The sequence below is a fragment of the Cyrtonyx montezumae genome, unplaced genomic scaffold (assembly GCF_038088225.1).
Source record: "Cyrtonyx montezumae isolate F1298 unplaced genomic scaffold, pur_monq_1.0 scaffold_2, whole genome shotgun sequence".
In the NCBI taxonomy this organism is placed as follows: domain Eukaryota; kingdom Metazoa; phylum Chordata; class Aves; order Galliformes; family Odontophoridae; genus Cyrtonyx; species Cyrtonyx montezumae.
The window spans coordinates 11,642,636-11,655,487 of record NW_027071936.1 but is presented as its reverse complement, the minus strand read 5'-3'; the positions used below and the strand labels follow the sequence as shown (position 1 = coordinate 11,655,487).

The following is a 12,852-nucleotide window of genomic DNA, read 5'->3' as shown; positions in this document are numbered from 1 at the left end:
AGCTGACATCTCTCTATTTTATGTTGTTAATGATATAGCTCATCTTTCCTGTATATCTTGATAGAAGGAAGTTAGAATCATTCAGATTGCTGCAAGATCTTTGGAAGATGTTGCATCTCAGTTGCGTGGGTTGCTAGGGTATGTTTGAGCTTTAAAGATTTTGTAAGCAACTGCTTCAAGTGATAGGGAATTAAGTTTTTAGTACCTGATTCGTGACATGCAAAAGAAATCATTACCGATAAGATGTTCTTAGAACCGTTGGTGAAACAAGCTGTATTTACTTACTGATTCATTTTGGTTAAGAAAAACCTAGGAGGGAGAAAATTGTCTCCTAATAGGGTGTCCAGTCTGTGCCCTGAGGAGCGTGAGGCAGTGTATTTTATGAATATCTCCTGTGGTCACTTAGTCTGCAACTGGTGGCTATAGAGATATAGCTCACTCGAGCTGACCTTGGGAGCTTGTGTGTCGTTGAAGTCAATACCTCATATAATACCTCTCTATCAATCTATCTATCTATCTGTCATAAAAAAGCATCAATTTAATTATAAGATGCTTCCCAAAGTTGTAGTAACCTGGAAAAGATTTCCTCACTACTGCAAAAAATTTTCTCTTACTGTTGTTCGGTAGCTGGCCATGATGCCTTTGTTTTGACTTTGAGTTGTCAGTTCCTTTACGTACCACTTAAGCACCACCCCCCACGTACCTCTGCATGACATCGTGGATAGGCATTCATACATTCTTGTCTGAGCTGGCATTGTTGGCAAAATCTGAACTGAGGGCTTTTTTTTTGTGCTGTGGTGGCTGTGGCTTTTTTAATATATGTGCATACCTGTGTGAACTGGTAGCACCTTTTGTTATCTTCCTTCCTCCTTTCCTGCCTTCCAAGAAAGCTTCTTTCCCAGTCTTAAGTCATTGTAATTTGTAGGTACTGTGTATCTACATTTTCCACACCTTCACTTTTGATGTCTTTTCTGTCGTAATTAGATCCCGTTTCACAGAAATTTATGAAAAGATGTGGAGGATTTCTTTTAGGAGTTAACAAAACAGCAAGCTTACCTTTCCAAGCCTAGAAAGCCAATATTATCAGGGGAGGATTGATCTGGATTGGGCATAAAATGTACATTAAAAAAATGTCGTTAGCAGTAATTTCTGAAAGTTTGGCAATCAAGCAAAAAGAACTTAAAAAACAAAAGACAGGAAAGACAGGGTTGTTCTGAACGCTAAAGATGATGGTTTTTAAATTAGCATTAGATCTATTTTTAGTGTGATTACATTAACATACGGGTTCTTATGTGTGGTGTCAGAACACTGTCTAGACTCTTGCTTGATATGCATATGATTGTTAGCTCTTGATGCTACCAGTAATGTTATGCAAACACTGAAAGTTTGGCTTGTACTTTATTTGTTTATGTAGAAGTACATAGTACAGTATTAGCCAGAGTAAGTCATAGCAAAAAAATCACAATATATATTTCAGCTGTAAACATCCTGAAACTATCGGTGAGAATAAAAATTTGTGTGGGTAAGTTTTGTAGCAAAGCAAGTGGTTGGTAGTTAGTCATCCTGAATTCTCTGGTTGGGTGCACAACCAATAAAATCACTCATCTTGAGGGGTTCCTATTACAATTGGAGTATTTATGATTATTACTGTGTTGTATCAGATGTTCGCGAGAATATTTTTAAAACAGTGGTAATTCAGTGTATAATTTCAGGTGGAAACACTACCTGAAAAGTAGATCTTGGGCATACCTATCTCAGCTCTGTGCTACAGGTATATCCTTTACTGAAGTGTCTGTATCCTCGCCTTCATTACAGAGAAAACAGTGATGCTCCCACTGTGAAGATAGAAAAAATTTTCAGGGGGATTTACAAATACAATGCCTAATTTGAGTAAAAATGAATTGTTCCTTCTCTAAAAGATTATAGTAACAGAAGAGATCCTTCAGGTTTTTTTTCATTATTTCCCTGAAATCATACTCAAGACTTCTGAATGCTTCTCCATGCATTTTACATCCGTCTGTGTGTACACATAGGCATGTGTGTTTATTATTTGGTCCACTAAACACTCTTCAGTAGAAAGTTACAGAAGAAATTCTGCTCATACCTAAAAATGACTTCCTCTTCCAAGCATTGTTAAAAACGGTAACTAAGGCTGGTGCCTTTTTCACAGAATCACAGAATAGCTGAGGCTGGTAGGGCCCTCTGGGTCCATCTGGCCCGGTAGCAGGCTGCCCAGGCCCACGTCCAGGCAGCTTTTGGAGATTTCTAAGGATGGAGACTCTGCAGCTTCTCTGAGCAGCCTGTGCCAATGCTCTATCACCTGTACATCAAGAACGATTTTTCAACATTTAGAATGAATCTGCTCTCCTTTCAGTTTATTCTTCTTGAAGGGGAAGAGGCTTTCTGCTTCTTAGATTTTACTGGGTGAACAAAAGTTTTAGCTAGATTAGATTAAAAAGTTCCATTCAAGTTATATAATGTGATGGAAATCATTGGGGTTAACCAACTGGTGTACAAGTGGAGGAACAAACTGGGAGGCAAAATGTATGGAAATCGGAGAAAGCTTCAGAGAAAGGGATTGTGGAAAACCATCCGGCTTTTCTGGTCTTAGCTGGAATTGCTGAAGTGTTTTGAGATGCCCTGAACAGCTCTTGAGGTTGCCAATTGCTTTGTACTCCTTGGAAATAATATAAAAGAAAGGGATTGTTGCAGAAAAAAAACAACTGCCTTGAAACTTAAAACAAGAAACTCCACAACAACAAAGAGGCTAGAGCTCACATTTCCAGTTACAGGTCTGGTAGTTATATTCCCAGTGGGTCTTATTCTGGGAGATGTGCATGAGATGCTCGATCAGTTTAAGATAAGAAAATCTGTAGACAAATATGCATATATATATATATATATATATATATATATATGTAGCATTATTGGTTAAAATTTCAAAGTAATTTAGGATGGAATTCATTAGGGAGATGTAGATTATGGAAGAATAAACTTTTGATATTGCTTAGGCATGTTTTTTTTCTGACTGACTTGATGAACAGGAGTCTGGTAGGAAGAAATGCAACTGTATCATTAAAATAAATTTTATTTGCTTGACAGATGCTACAACCCTTTAACTGTGGTAAAAATGATGATGAATTGTGTTGCTGTGGAACCTGAGACACTGGTATTTACAATGCATTTCTATATGGGATAGCTCTATAATATGGTTTTCTGAATTACAGAGTTACTATGGGCTATCATAGTTATTTTAACTTGAATTTGTATTCATTATTGGAGTTATATGCTGAATATATACTCTAATGTGAGGGAACTTAAAGCACCTGGCTGGTCTTCTCGTCTAATTTTCCACTGAACCAGCTTTCTCTAAGGAGGGTAAAAGGCTTGATGTCAGAAATCACAGCTGTTCACACGATTTTCAGTCTTCATTTGTTCATGTTCCAGACAAGTATGAGGTAATCTGTCCTAAATCAAAATTATATTGCTTCTTAAGTTGCTGAAGGTAATCTTTCATTCTTCCTTTGGCTTGAATGTAAGAAAAAAGGAAGGCATTTTTCATCTCCAAGTGGTGGTGAAGGCTACAGCGAAAAAGGACTGCCCTCTTCCAGTTTCTCTGCATATTTGCTGACTACTTAAAATGGAAAAATTAACAAATTATATTGTATTAGTTACTGGGGAGCTTGTCCTTCTTTTTAATAGAGTTATATGATCCTCAGTAATTTTTAGATTTTCTTGTCTAGAGGGTTTGCCTTAGAGCTAGTTTTTCACTTGATCGCTCATTATTTGTCTATTTAAAGGAAGGAGAAAATTGAAGTTGTCTTCATCTCCCTTTGTGCCAAGCTGCTCTGAAAGTCCAGGAACAAAACAGCTAAGGCTGCAGGATCCAGGGTGCAGCCCGGCAGTTGACTGGGGTATCTCTGAGTGTTGTGCTCTTCACTGAGACCAGTCTTTCTGCCACAACCAGTGTTCCAGCAGCCTACTACAGACTAATCTTACCTAGTAGGTAGTTTCCAAAGGGCCACACAAGAAGGAAAGTGATAGGTTATGTGTAATATGTTTTTTACAAAAACAGGTAGTCTTTCTTTGGCTTTTCCATGTTCTGTGCTTGAAAGAACTTCTCAAAGCTCCACATTTCCAAGTAGAAAATAAAGAGACACTAAATTCACTGTGTATGTCTCCTAAAATTTCTCATTTGAATTGAGGTGGAAAAAATGTCAAGCTGTGAGAATATGTAGCTCTTCAGTAATTTACTTAATTAGCAGAACTTAAAGGTTTATAAAATATTTCTGGTGAGCAGGAAAGGCTTTCTTATTGATCATATAAGGAATATTTTTATGCTGTAGAAGCTGAATTTCATACATTATAAAAAGACATTTCCCCACTATTTTACACTGCTCTCATGAATTTTGTAGGTTTGTGTCGCTAGAATTAATTATACATACAGTTCTTCATTCTCAACTCTTATGTTCATTCACTGTAATGAAGTCAGTGTTTTTCTGCCACAGCCTGCAATTTTCCTTTTATCCACTTTCATAAGGTCAGTGACCTTTCTAAATTCAACATCACTCAGTATAGATGCCCATATGTTTTCATAGAATTTTCTAAGTGGGATTTGAAGTTGACTCTGTTCCTGACCTGTTGCAAGAATCTGTTTTACAACCTATCAAACAGAACTATTAGGTGAAGAGCGAGCAGATGGGTGATCTGCTGAGGGCAAGTTAGCTGGTCAAATTCATTCAAGCAGCTACTACTCTCCGTGGTATACTATGGTTAATAGGTGTAAAACAAAATTTAAATAGTTGTCATTGTAGGTTTGAAGCTGCCACCAGCCTTCCTTGCTTTCATAGATACCAAAAGGACTCTTACTGTTTTCCACTCTGGCAGGCAGTATAGCTTAGTGAAATGTAATCTGATTTTCTGCTCCTTTGGTTGGCTTTAGCTACTAAGAGCTCAGAGTTTAGGAGGTTGGTGGAAGGAAAAAACTAGAAATTTTTGTATTGGGACCCAGAAGGGGGAAAAAATGGAACAGCAGGAAGCGTGACAAAAAAAAAAAAAAAAAAAAAAAAAGGAAAGATTAATTAAGGATGGAAGTTCTATAATAATTGGCTATTTGGAAGTCAGGGATCAGCATCGTGGTTTTAAAACAGTAAACAAGGTTTACAGTTGTAGTGTCACAAGGAACTGCATGCTGGTTAATGGCTTTAAAAATGTTCTGAAAACAAATATTTTACAACAAGGAATGCTTAAAAATCTGCCCTGAACTCTTTTCCAAAAACTGTTTTGCTGTAGAGAAGGAGAAATGAGGATAATTTGAATATCAGCTTCTGTATAGCCTTGAAAAATGCTTGCACAATGCAAAGAAATCTGTGTGCACCTTTTCTACCCCTCTGCTCTTTCATTTGTCTTTCGTTCTTTGTTTTATGAGTACTGTTTTCTAGACTGTTTTGTCATAAGACAACATTCAGGAGCTTATAACAAGCCCAAACGGGCAGAATCTTCAGTAAACAGAAAACATTTGTGGTGGCAAGATTGGTTTATCTTAGGTGTAATGGCCTTCTATCACCAGAAATCAAAACGACAGGAAGTCTTTCACTTACTTTCTGTTTCTTCATAGGAGAGAGGGAATTTTGGCATTCTTACCATGTAACGAGGAGCTGAGTTACAGTAAATTTTCACTTATGTCTTTATTCATTTCAACGTATCACATGGTGATATTCTCATAGACCAAAGTCTTCCTAAGAATGAGCTGAGATGGCCCTGTGAAGGCATGCTGACAAGAGAACCAGAAGTATTTTGACTTAACAAAGGATCAAATGTTACAGCCATTAGCTTAGTGCCTTATTATTGAGTATTTGAGCTTCCTTTTCTTTAAAAATAAATTGGTTTTTACTGTGTATCATATGGGTTATCCTTGAAAATTGTCACTCAGATAATAGTCCCAAGATGGCTGAGCCATTTGTATAGCACATTTGTTCAAAATCTGTATTTTGTAATATACCATCATGGTGCAAGTGATGAAGCGTTGTGTGCTCTTTTGGTCTGGAGCACATTAGACAGTTTGCTTCAGAGTCAGATAAAATACATTATGAGAGCCTCTGAAATAATCTGGGGAATAAAAATTTATCTTATGTCAGGTGACTAAATGCTTCTGGCTTTTTTTAGCTTACCCAAAAAGAGTCTGAGTTGGGACATGATTGCTGTCTATAAATATTTCACAGTGGAGGAATAGTCAACTCAGAGGGAGAAGAATTTATTTTGAACTAAGATCTGTACTGAAACAGCAAATGAGTAAAATTGACATTATCTGGTTTGGTATTTCAAGAAGGCTGCAAGCCATTGAAAAGAGGGACATGTAGGGACATTCTCCTGAAAGATGGTAGGATTGAAGTATCTGCTTTGAAATGGAATGTAAGAGAGGTAACTCATATAGTATAATATGATCTGTGGTAGTCCAGGTAAGCCAATGACCTGCAAGTCTCTTCTAGTAGCTGTTGTGTCCTGCTGGGGCTAGAGAGTTGTCATGGTTTTGTGATTTTTGTTCTGTTACTGATATTCAACATCATGGCATTGTGTAGTGTACTGGGAGTTGAAGAGTTAATGCTCCAGCTGATGGAGCCGTGACAAGAGTTGATCTAAATGCAGGAATTAAGAAAATGGGAATAGTAAAGCAAAGGGTGAGCCAACCAATATTCTAGAATTTTCTTGTAATATATAATAATAAAATTAATAAATTAATAAAATAATAATCTTACTTGTAATGATAACGGATACCCACATTCTAACTTGGATACAGAACTGCAGTTTTGAGCAACTGGTGTAGGGTGCTCAGATCTTGAATGATAGAGTTGGTTTCTAGTTGTACCAGCAGATGAACATCTGTCTTCTGACATGACATTTATCAGCTTGCGTCTACAAACAAACTCACAAGAATGAAGTCCTTTTGAAACAGTGGTGCTATCCATACTGGCTGCTGCAGGTACCTGTGGATCTCATTGGATGGAGTCATGCTTGGTGATGTTGGCTCACAGTTCCTTCAAGTGAGAATCTGACTCTTGGGAAATCTTCTGTCATTGAACAATGGTTGGTCTAACTTTGACATACTGCTGGTTCTTGCAACCTCAAGTATGATATGACTGTGAATGGATAACAAATTGTTCAAATTGGAATTTGCAGAAGGATGTAAATAAGCATATAAGATTTTTTATATCAAACGCCATAAAACATATAAAATATCATACATCAGATGCTTTAGCTCCTTAACAGCTGTAGTCCTGCTTCTTAAGGGATACCCCTTTATAAAATTCTGTTATCTGTCTGCCCTGTCGGGCCGTTTTCAGCAGTGTTATAATTTGCACTTTCAGTAGCAAGTAACACTTCTCTTCTGCAACCTTTGAGGTTCAGAAATTTTCTTAGAGCCTGAAGAAAATCTACCAGGATCAAGTTAAGTAGTTAAGAGTCAAAAGGGGGGATAGTTCTGCAAGGGGTACCTTCAGCAAAACATTCCTAGAAGTAAGGAATGTGGCAGTGTTGTGGCTAAAAGAAATCCTAAACAAAAGCACAAAATAAATATGTAAAGGTGTATAGTGAGGGAAAATATCTCCTTGTGTCTCCTGATCGCATTCTGAGTAAGAGGGTGAGGAAACAATTTCCAGACAAAAAGTGAAATAAAATGTACATACAGATCTGTCTGATATAGACAGAGGGAACAAGGCATCTGCTAGCATCTTGGATATAAATAGAGTGGGAAAAGGTAATGGCAAGACTCCCACTGTCTTAAAAGAAGCCAGCATTTCAGCCTTTTTTTTTTTTTTTTTTTTACAGCACAGTTTTAGTCTGTTGAAGATCAGGAGTGCCTCTGCTAAGTTTGAAGTGTGGACTTAGTTTGAGGCAGTTTTGTCAGATTTTTAGAAACTGTAATGGCTCGTGGTCATCTTTGAAGTGCATAGCTGTTTATTGTTAGAGACAAAATTCTGTAAGACAGAATTATTGGCTGGCGTTAACCTGTGCAATTGTTTGGTCCTGTCTTTCATGACTGAGTTGCCAAACCCAGCATCTGTGGGGCAGATGGATCGCTTCCACCTGTTTCAGGTGGGATCATGATGTGAGGCTTTTGCACGCACCTTGTTCTTGCTAGGGTAACAAGCATAAATGAGCAACCTTGTGTTTAGTCTTCTTGAGGAGGGATGCCAAGAGCTGCCTGCTCTGTGATGGGAAGCATTTAATTTGCTCCAGAGTTGCAGAGCTTTGTGCAACCTTAAAGTGGCTGGTGTGCAACCTACTTTGTGCATCACCTGCACGTGTGCTTGCATCTGCAGAGTAGATGTAGTTAAAGCCTAAAGTCCATGTTACAAAAAAGGAAAATAAGTAGAACTTTGATATTCTGGACTAGTAGCTCATATGTGTTCTCTTTCAGTTGTAATGTGTGTGTTAATAAACGTCACACATGATCTGGGTTACTGCACGTATTTCGTAAAGGATTTGCCAGGAGTTCCCCTGCCTTTGTTGTTCTTTAGTTGCTGAGTGGATGAGGCTGGGAGCTCAGGGCAGTCTCTTTCTCCTCCTGTGTCAGGGTTAGGCATGCCAGAGCTGCAGGAGGTTGCTCTGTCCTCTACCACCCCTTCCATGTGCTCTGTGTGGGTTTCTCTATGAGGTCTAATGGTGGATTTCTGAATTTTGAACTACTTATTCTTTTTTAATATGCTTTTAAAAAACGTGTCGGGGGGAAAAAAAGCCATCACCAAGGTTGCAAAATTGCAACTGAGAGAATAATGAGAGCTGGTAGCATGTGTGGTCTTTGTTCATCTGCACCATATGTAATGCTTTCTAACTCAGCTTTAATGACATGATCACATACAGCATTTTCAATGAGACCTGTGCCTTGCTTATTGAACAGACTGGATAGCATTCAATTAATGAGCAGCTTTTCAATATTTTGTATTCTTCTCATTTCTCAATGTATAGTCTTGTGCCTTCGCTGCTGATTGGTATTCATCCCTTGCTGAGAAGACTTAATTACTCATTTCTTACAGAGCTTTTCTGTGGTGCTCATCACCATAGAAAGTGCTTCCATATCCAAATGCTTCACAAACATTGTTTAACTTGTCCTTGCAGTGCCAGTTAAGATGTGTGGTTATTACTCCTGTTTTACAGTCAGAGAGTTGAGATACAGATTAAGCCCAGACATACCAGCTGATCTGGTGTTCCTGATTTATGATATGTAGGACCACAGGGGGCAGAGGTACTTGGCATTTTATAGCACTTAATATGTCCAAAGTGCAATTCCTATTGATTTTACTTGCAGCTATGATTGCTTAAACTATTGCAAATCAGACTCTGGAACTCAAGTTGGATATTCAGGAAACAAGGTTGATATAATTAATGGTTTTCTTGCTTATTATTATAAAATCTATGGCAAAGAAGGAGATGCAATCCAGTTCTCCAGGGCACCATTCAACTGGCTGAAGTATTGACTTTCTCTCATCTCTCTCTTGTGATCCTTTATGGACTTTATTTTCCTCCTGGTAGCAAATGAGCATGTATTCGAAGGGCAGCAGGCCTTTTAACTTTGTGGTTCCGTTTACAGTCATCCTAAATTGTCATTCATACTGTCCACAGGATAAGCTGGAGGTCTAGTAAGGCAGAGAGACTTAATGATGTAGACACAAGGTATAATTAGAGGCTTCTATTAATCCGTTCTGTCAATTGAAATTAAGGTTTTGCAGTGTTCAGAAGTCTGGGATTTCTTACCCCTTCAGTTTTGAGGTTCTTACACGGTGGTCATGTGCAAGAAGGATCAGTTCTTCATTGATCGAATGATGTTCCAACTCTGACACTCAGGTGTCTCCTGTTTCTCTGTTTGTCTTCTCTGTTTCTGATGAAAAACAACGGTCCATATACAGACTTTCTTCAGTGGTATACCAGCTGATGAGTAATAAGAGCAGAAGGATGTAATGAAATTACCGGTTTAGGCGGTAGGGTTTTGTGTTTATTGAAGCTGTTCAATAAGTCTTGCCTGCAGAAGAATATCTAAAGAAATTCAGTACTAAATAAACGCCTTAGAAAATAAACGTGGGAAGATTACATTTCAGAAATTTATTTTACAAGTAGAATGATTTTAAAGTCAGAGGGGGAGAAAAAATACCAAAATGGAAATAACCTCTGCAATATGAAGGCAGATGAATTGGATTAGAATATAGCCTGATGTCCACAATGCAGAATAGTATAACATCGGGTTAGAAGAAAAATTAGGATTCTTTGAAACATTTGGTACTGTTCTTGCCACAAAAGTAGTTGTTTGTGAATTTATGATTGTTTTGAGAAACTGAATATTGTGGATTCTTATAATCTTTCATGCCTTCTCCTGAAAAAAAAAATTATATATATATATATATATCAGCATTAATGTGCTTGAATGACATTTCTACATTGTTTCATTTGCCTGCAGTTCTTTGTGATTCTTCCTGAAATCCATATCCACTCATTTCCAATCATTTGCAGTCATTCTATTACCAGGCACAAGAACTAGAGTGCAGATTTCTCATTTATATCTAGCTATTCAGTTTACTTCATCTTGAAATTGATTTATTTTGCATTTTTAGTACAGAAAAGAAGTGGATTTGATTTTTTTTGTATTTCAGTGTTGCAAAACCCACTCACCTATTTCTTTACGTGTAGCAGATAAATAATGCAACTCGTGTATTGGGATGGAAAGCTGTGCTGGAAGTAGACATATGGCAAACAGCTCTTGCAACGTCAGAGCAGTGCTGCATATTACAAAGCAGGGCGATGGATGATATTAAAAATGATAATGTTACTGTATGATACGGTGTGGGGGAACAGATCAGAGGAGCAGAGCTGGGACTTCTTCTAACTGGAACAATTTAAACAGCAGTTTGAAGGTTTACAAACCTTTTGTGTGCTCTGCTAAGTGCTCAGCTAAGCTTTTTCTTCAACGATCTGGGACAGCAGTTGTAATTGAAAGCTAATGACTATCGGGAAGAATTGCAACAGTCCTGTCCTTTCAAAACTCAGGCTTTTATGAAAGTTTTCTATAAACATTTTAGGAAACTAACTATATTGTTCCTTTTCAGAAAGGGCATTTTTTTGTCTATGGTATTTAGCTGTAGATGAGTATTATTATGTGCATTTTCACAGACTTGTGGTCTAATTTTTTTTTCCTACAAGTAATTATATATTTGGCACTAAGCATTCAATTATTTATTCATCCATTTTACCACGTGGACTTAGGAAATGGACTTATATTAGCCTGTACACCATATCATGCATGCAAATTCCATCCTTAACAATACTGCTTGAAATTATGTAAGTGATAGGTGCTAATTTTCTCTGATACAACAGAATGATAATAAGTGCTTCTTACGTTGTGCACATCAGCATAAGAAACTATTTTTAAAATTTTAAGAAGATACTACCCTATTTAAAATGCATATATATTTTTTTTATTACAGTTTTTCAAGGCATTATCACTGCCATGGTGGCATCGTATTCCTGAATGAAACGATCCATCAGATTGCAGATTGATTTGTCTGTAGACAAGGTACATACTGTCAGTTACTTGAATTCCAGATCTTCAAGTGTTCTATAGAGCCTTAGGAACTAGAAATGAAATTTAACATTCTCATACTTCTGCAGAGTCATCATGCAGGTACTCTGAGCTGAATGCAGGGCAGCAGGCAGTCTGTCAAATATGGTAGATATCTGTGGCACATAGAATTACGAGAATATTTTTGTGCGGTGGTATTGCATACAGCTTTATGATATAAATTAGGATGTCAGAAGATAGTGGCCACTCTGAGCTGGATCTTTCCTTCTTGCACTTCAATTTTGAAAAAAAAAAAAAAAAAAAGAAAGAAAATTTGCTTCCATGGAAGAAGTCTAGGAAGAATGCCTGCCAATTATTGCATGTTAATTATTCCTTTGCAGCCGGAAGAGGAAATATGGCAAGGAGATGTTTGACTGTTTAATAATAACAGACCATTCATGGAAAGGGTATGAAAAGGCACAAGCAAAACATATGTACTAGTACATGCTCAAATAGTTTTGTCATAAGACAGAACAGGGTTTTTGAACAGTATTTGGAGATACTTGCTTATTTCAGTGCCTTCTTTTCCACTGAGTTAGAAAATGTTGCTGAACTAGAGAACCCAAGGATAGCATCATGTGTTTGACGTTCAGCTCTTCATATTGCTCTTCTCTCACTTAGTGTATTTTTAATTCCTGCTCTGCTAAGAATTGGTGGTAATATTTGCTACTGTCACCATTCTTCAATAAGTGAAGCCTTCAGTAAGATTCTCATCATGCAAAAACAGTAATCCACCAAGAAAGGAAATGCTGTGTGTGTTTCTACAAGGAAAAGTGCCTGCTTAGATTCAGCAGGTAAAGACAGAACTGAAGTATTGCTTCACAATGCAGGATGAGGTCTTAAGTCTATAATCTAAATTGAGTATGTATGTGAATTTCAGGGAGGTGTCTCTTAAAATGAAGCTTTGTCAACCGAAGAAGTGAGGGGTGTACTTAATATTAAGCTATTTCCACCCGGATGTGGGACAAATTAAGATGTCACCTAAAGCCAGAGAAAGGAAATTGGCCTCTGTAATCTAGAAAGTGGCCGCAGAACAGACTGCAGGAAAATGTTTCTCCCATCTCCCATGTTTCACTTGGAGATGGAAGTGACGTCTTAAAGTGAGATTTGATAAGGCCGGTAAAGGAAGATTAGCTTTAAAATGAGAGGAGAATTCTTGTTTAGAAAAGCTCCTGGCGTTCAAACCCATCGCAGAAGGTGCTGGCATTGTGTGTGTTTTGCTTGTGTTTTTGTCCTATGCTTTTTAC

At 37.6% G+C, this 12,852-nt stretch overlaps 1 protein-coding gene across 4 annotated transcripts in view; it reads left to right on the top strand.

The window, feature by feature from the left end:
* NR3C2 (nuclear receptor subfamily 3 group C member 2) overlaps window positions 1-12,852 on the top strand; it is a 196,153-nt gene that overhangs the window by 113,319 nt on the left and 69,982 nt on the right. The window lies entirely within an intron of this gene.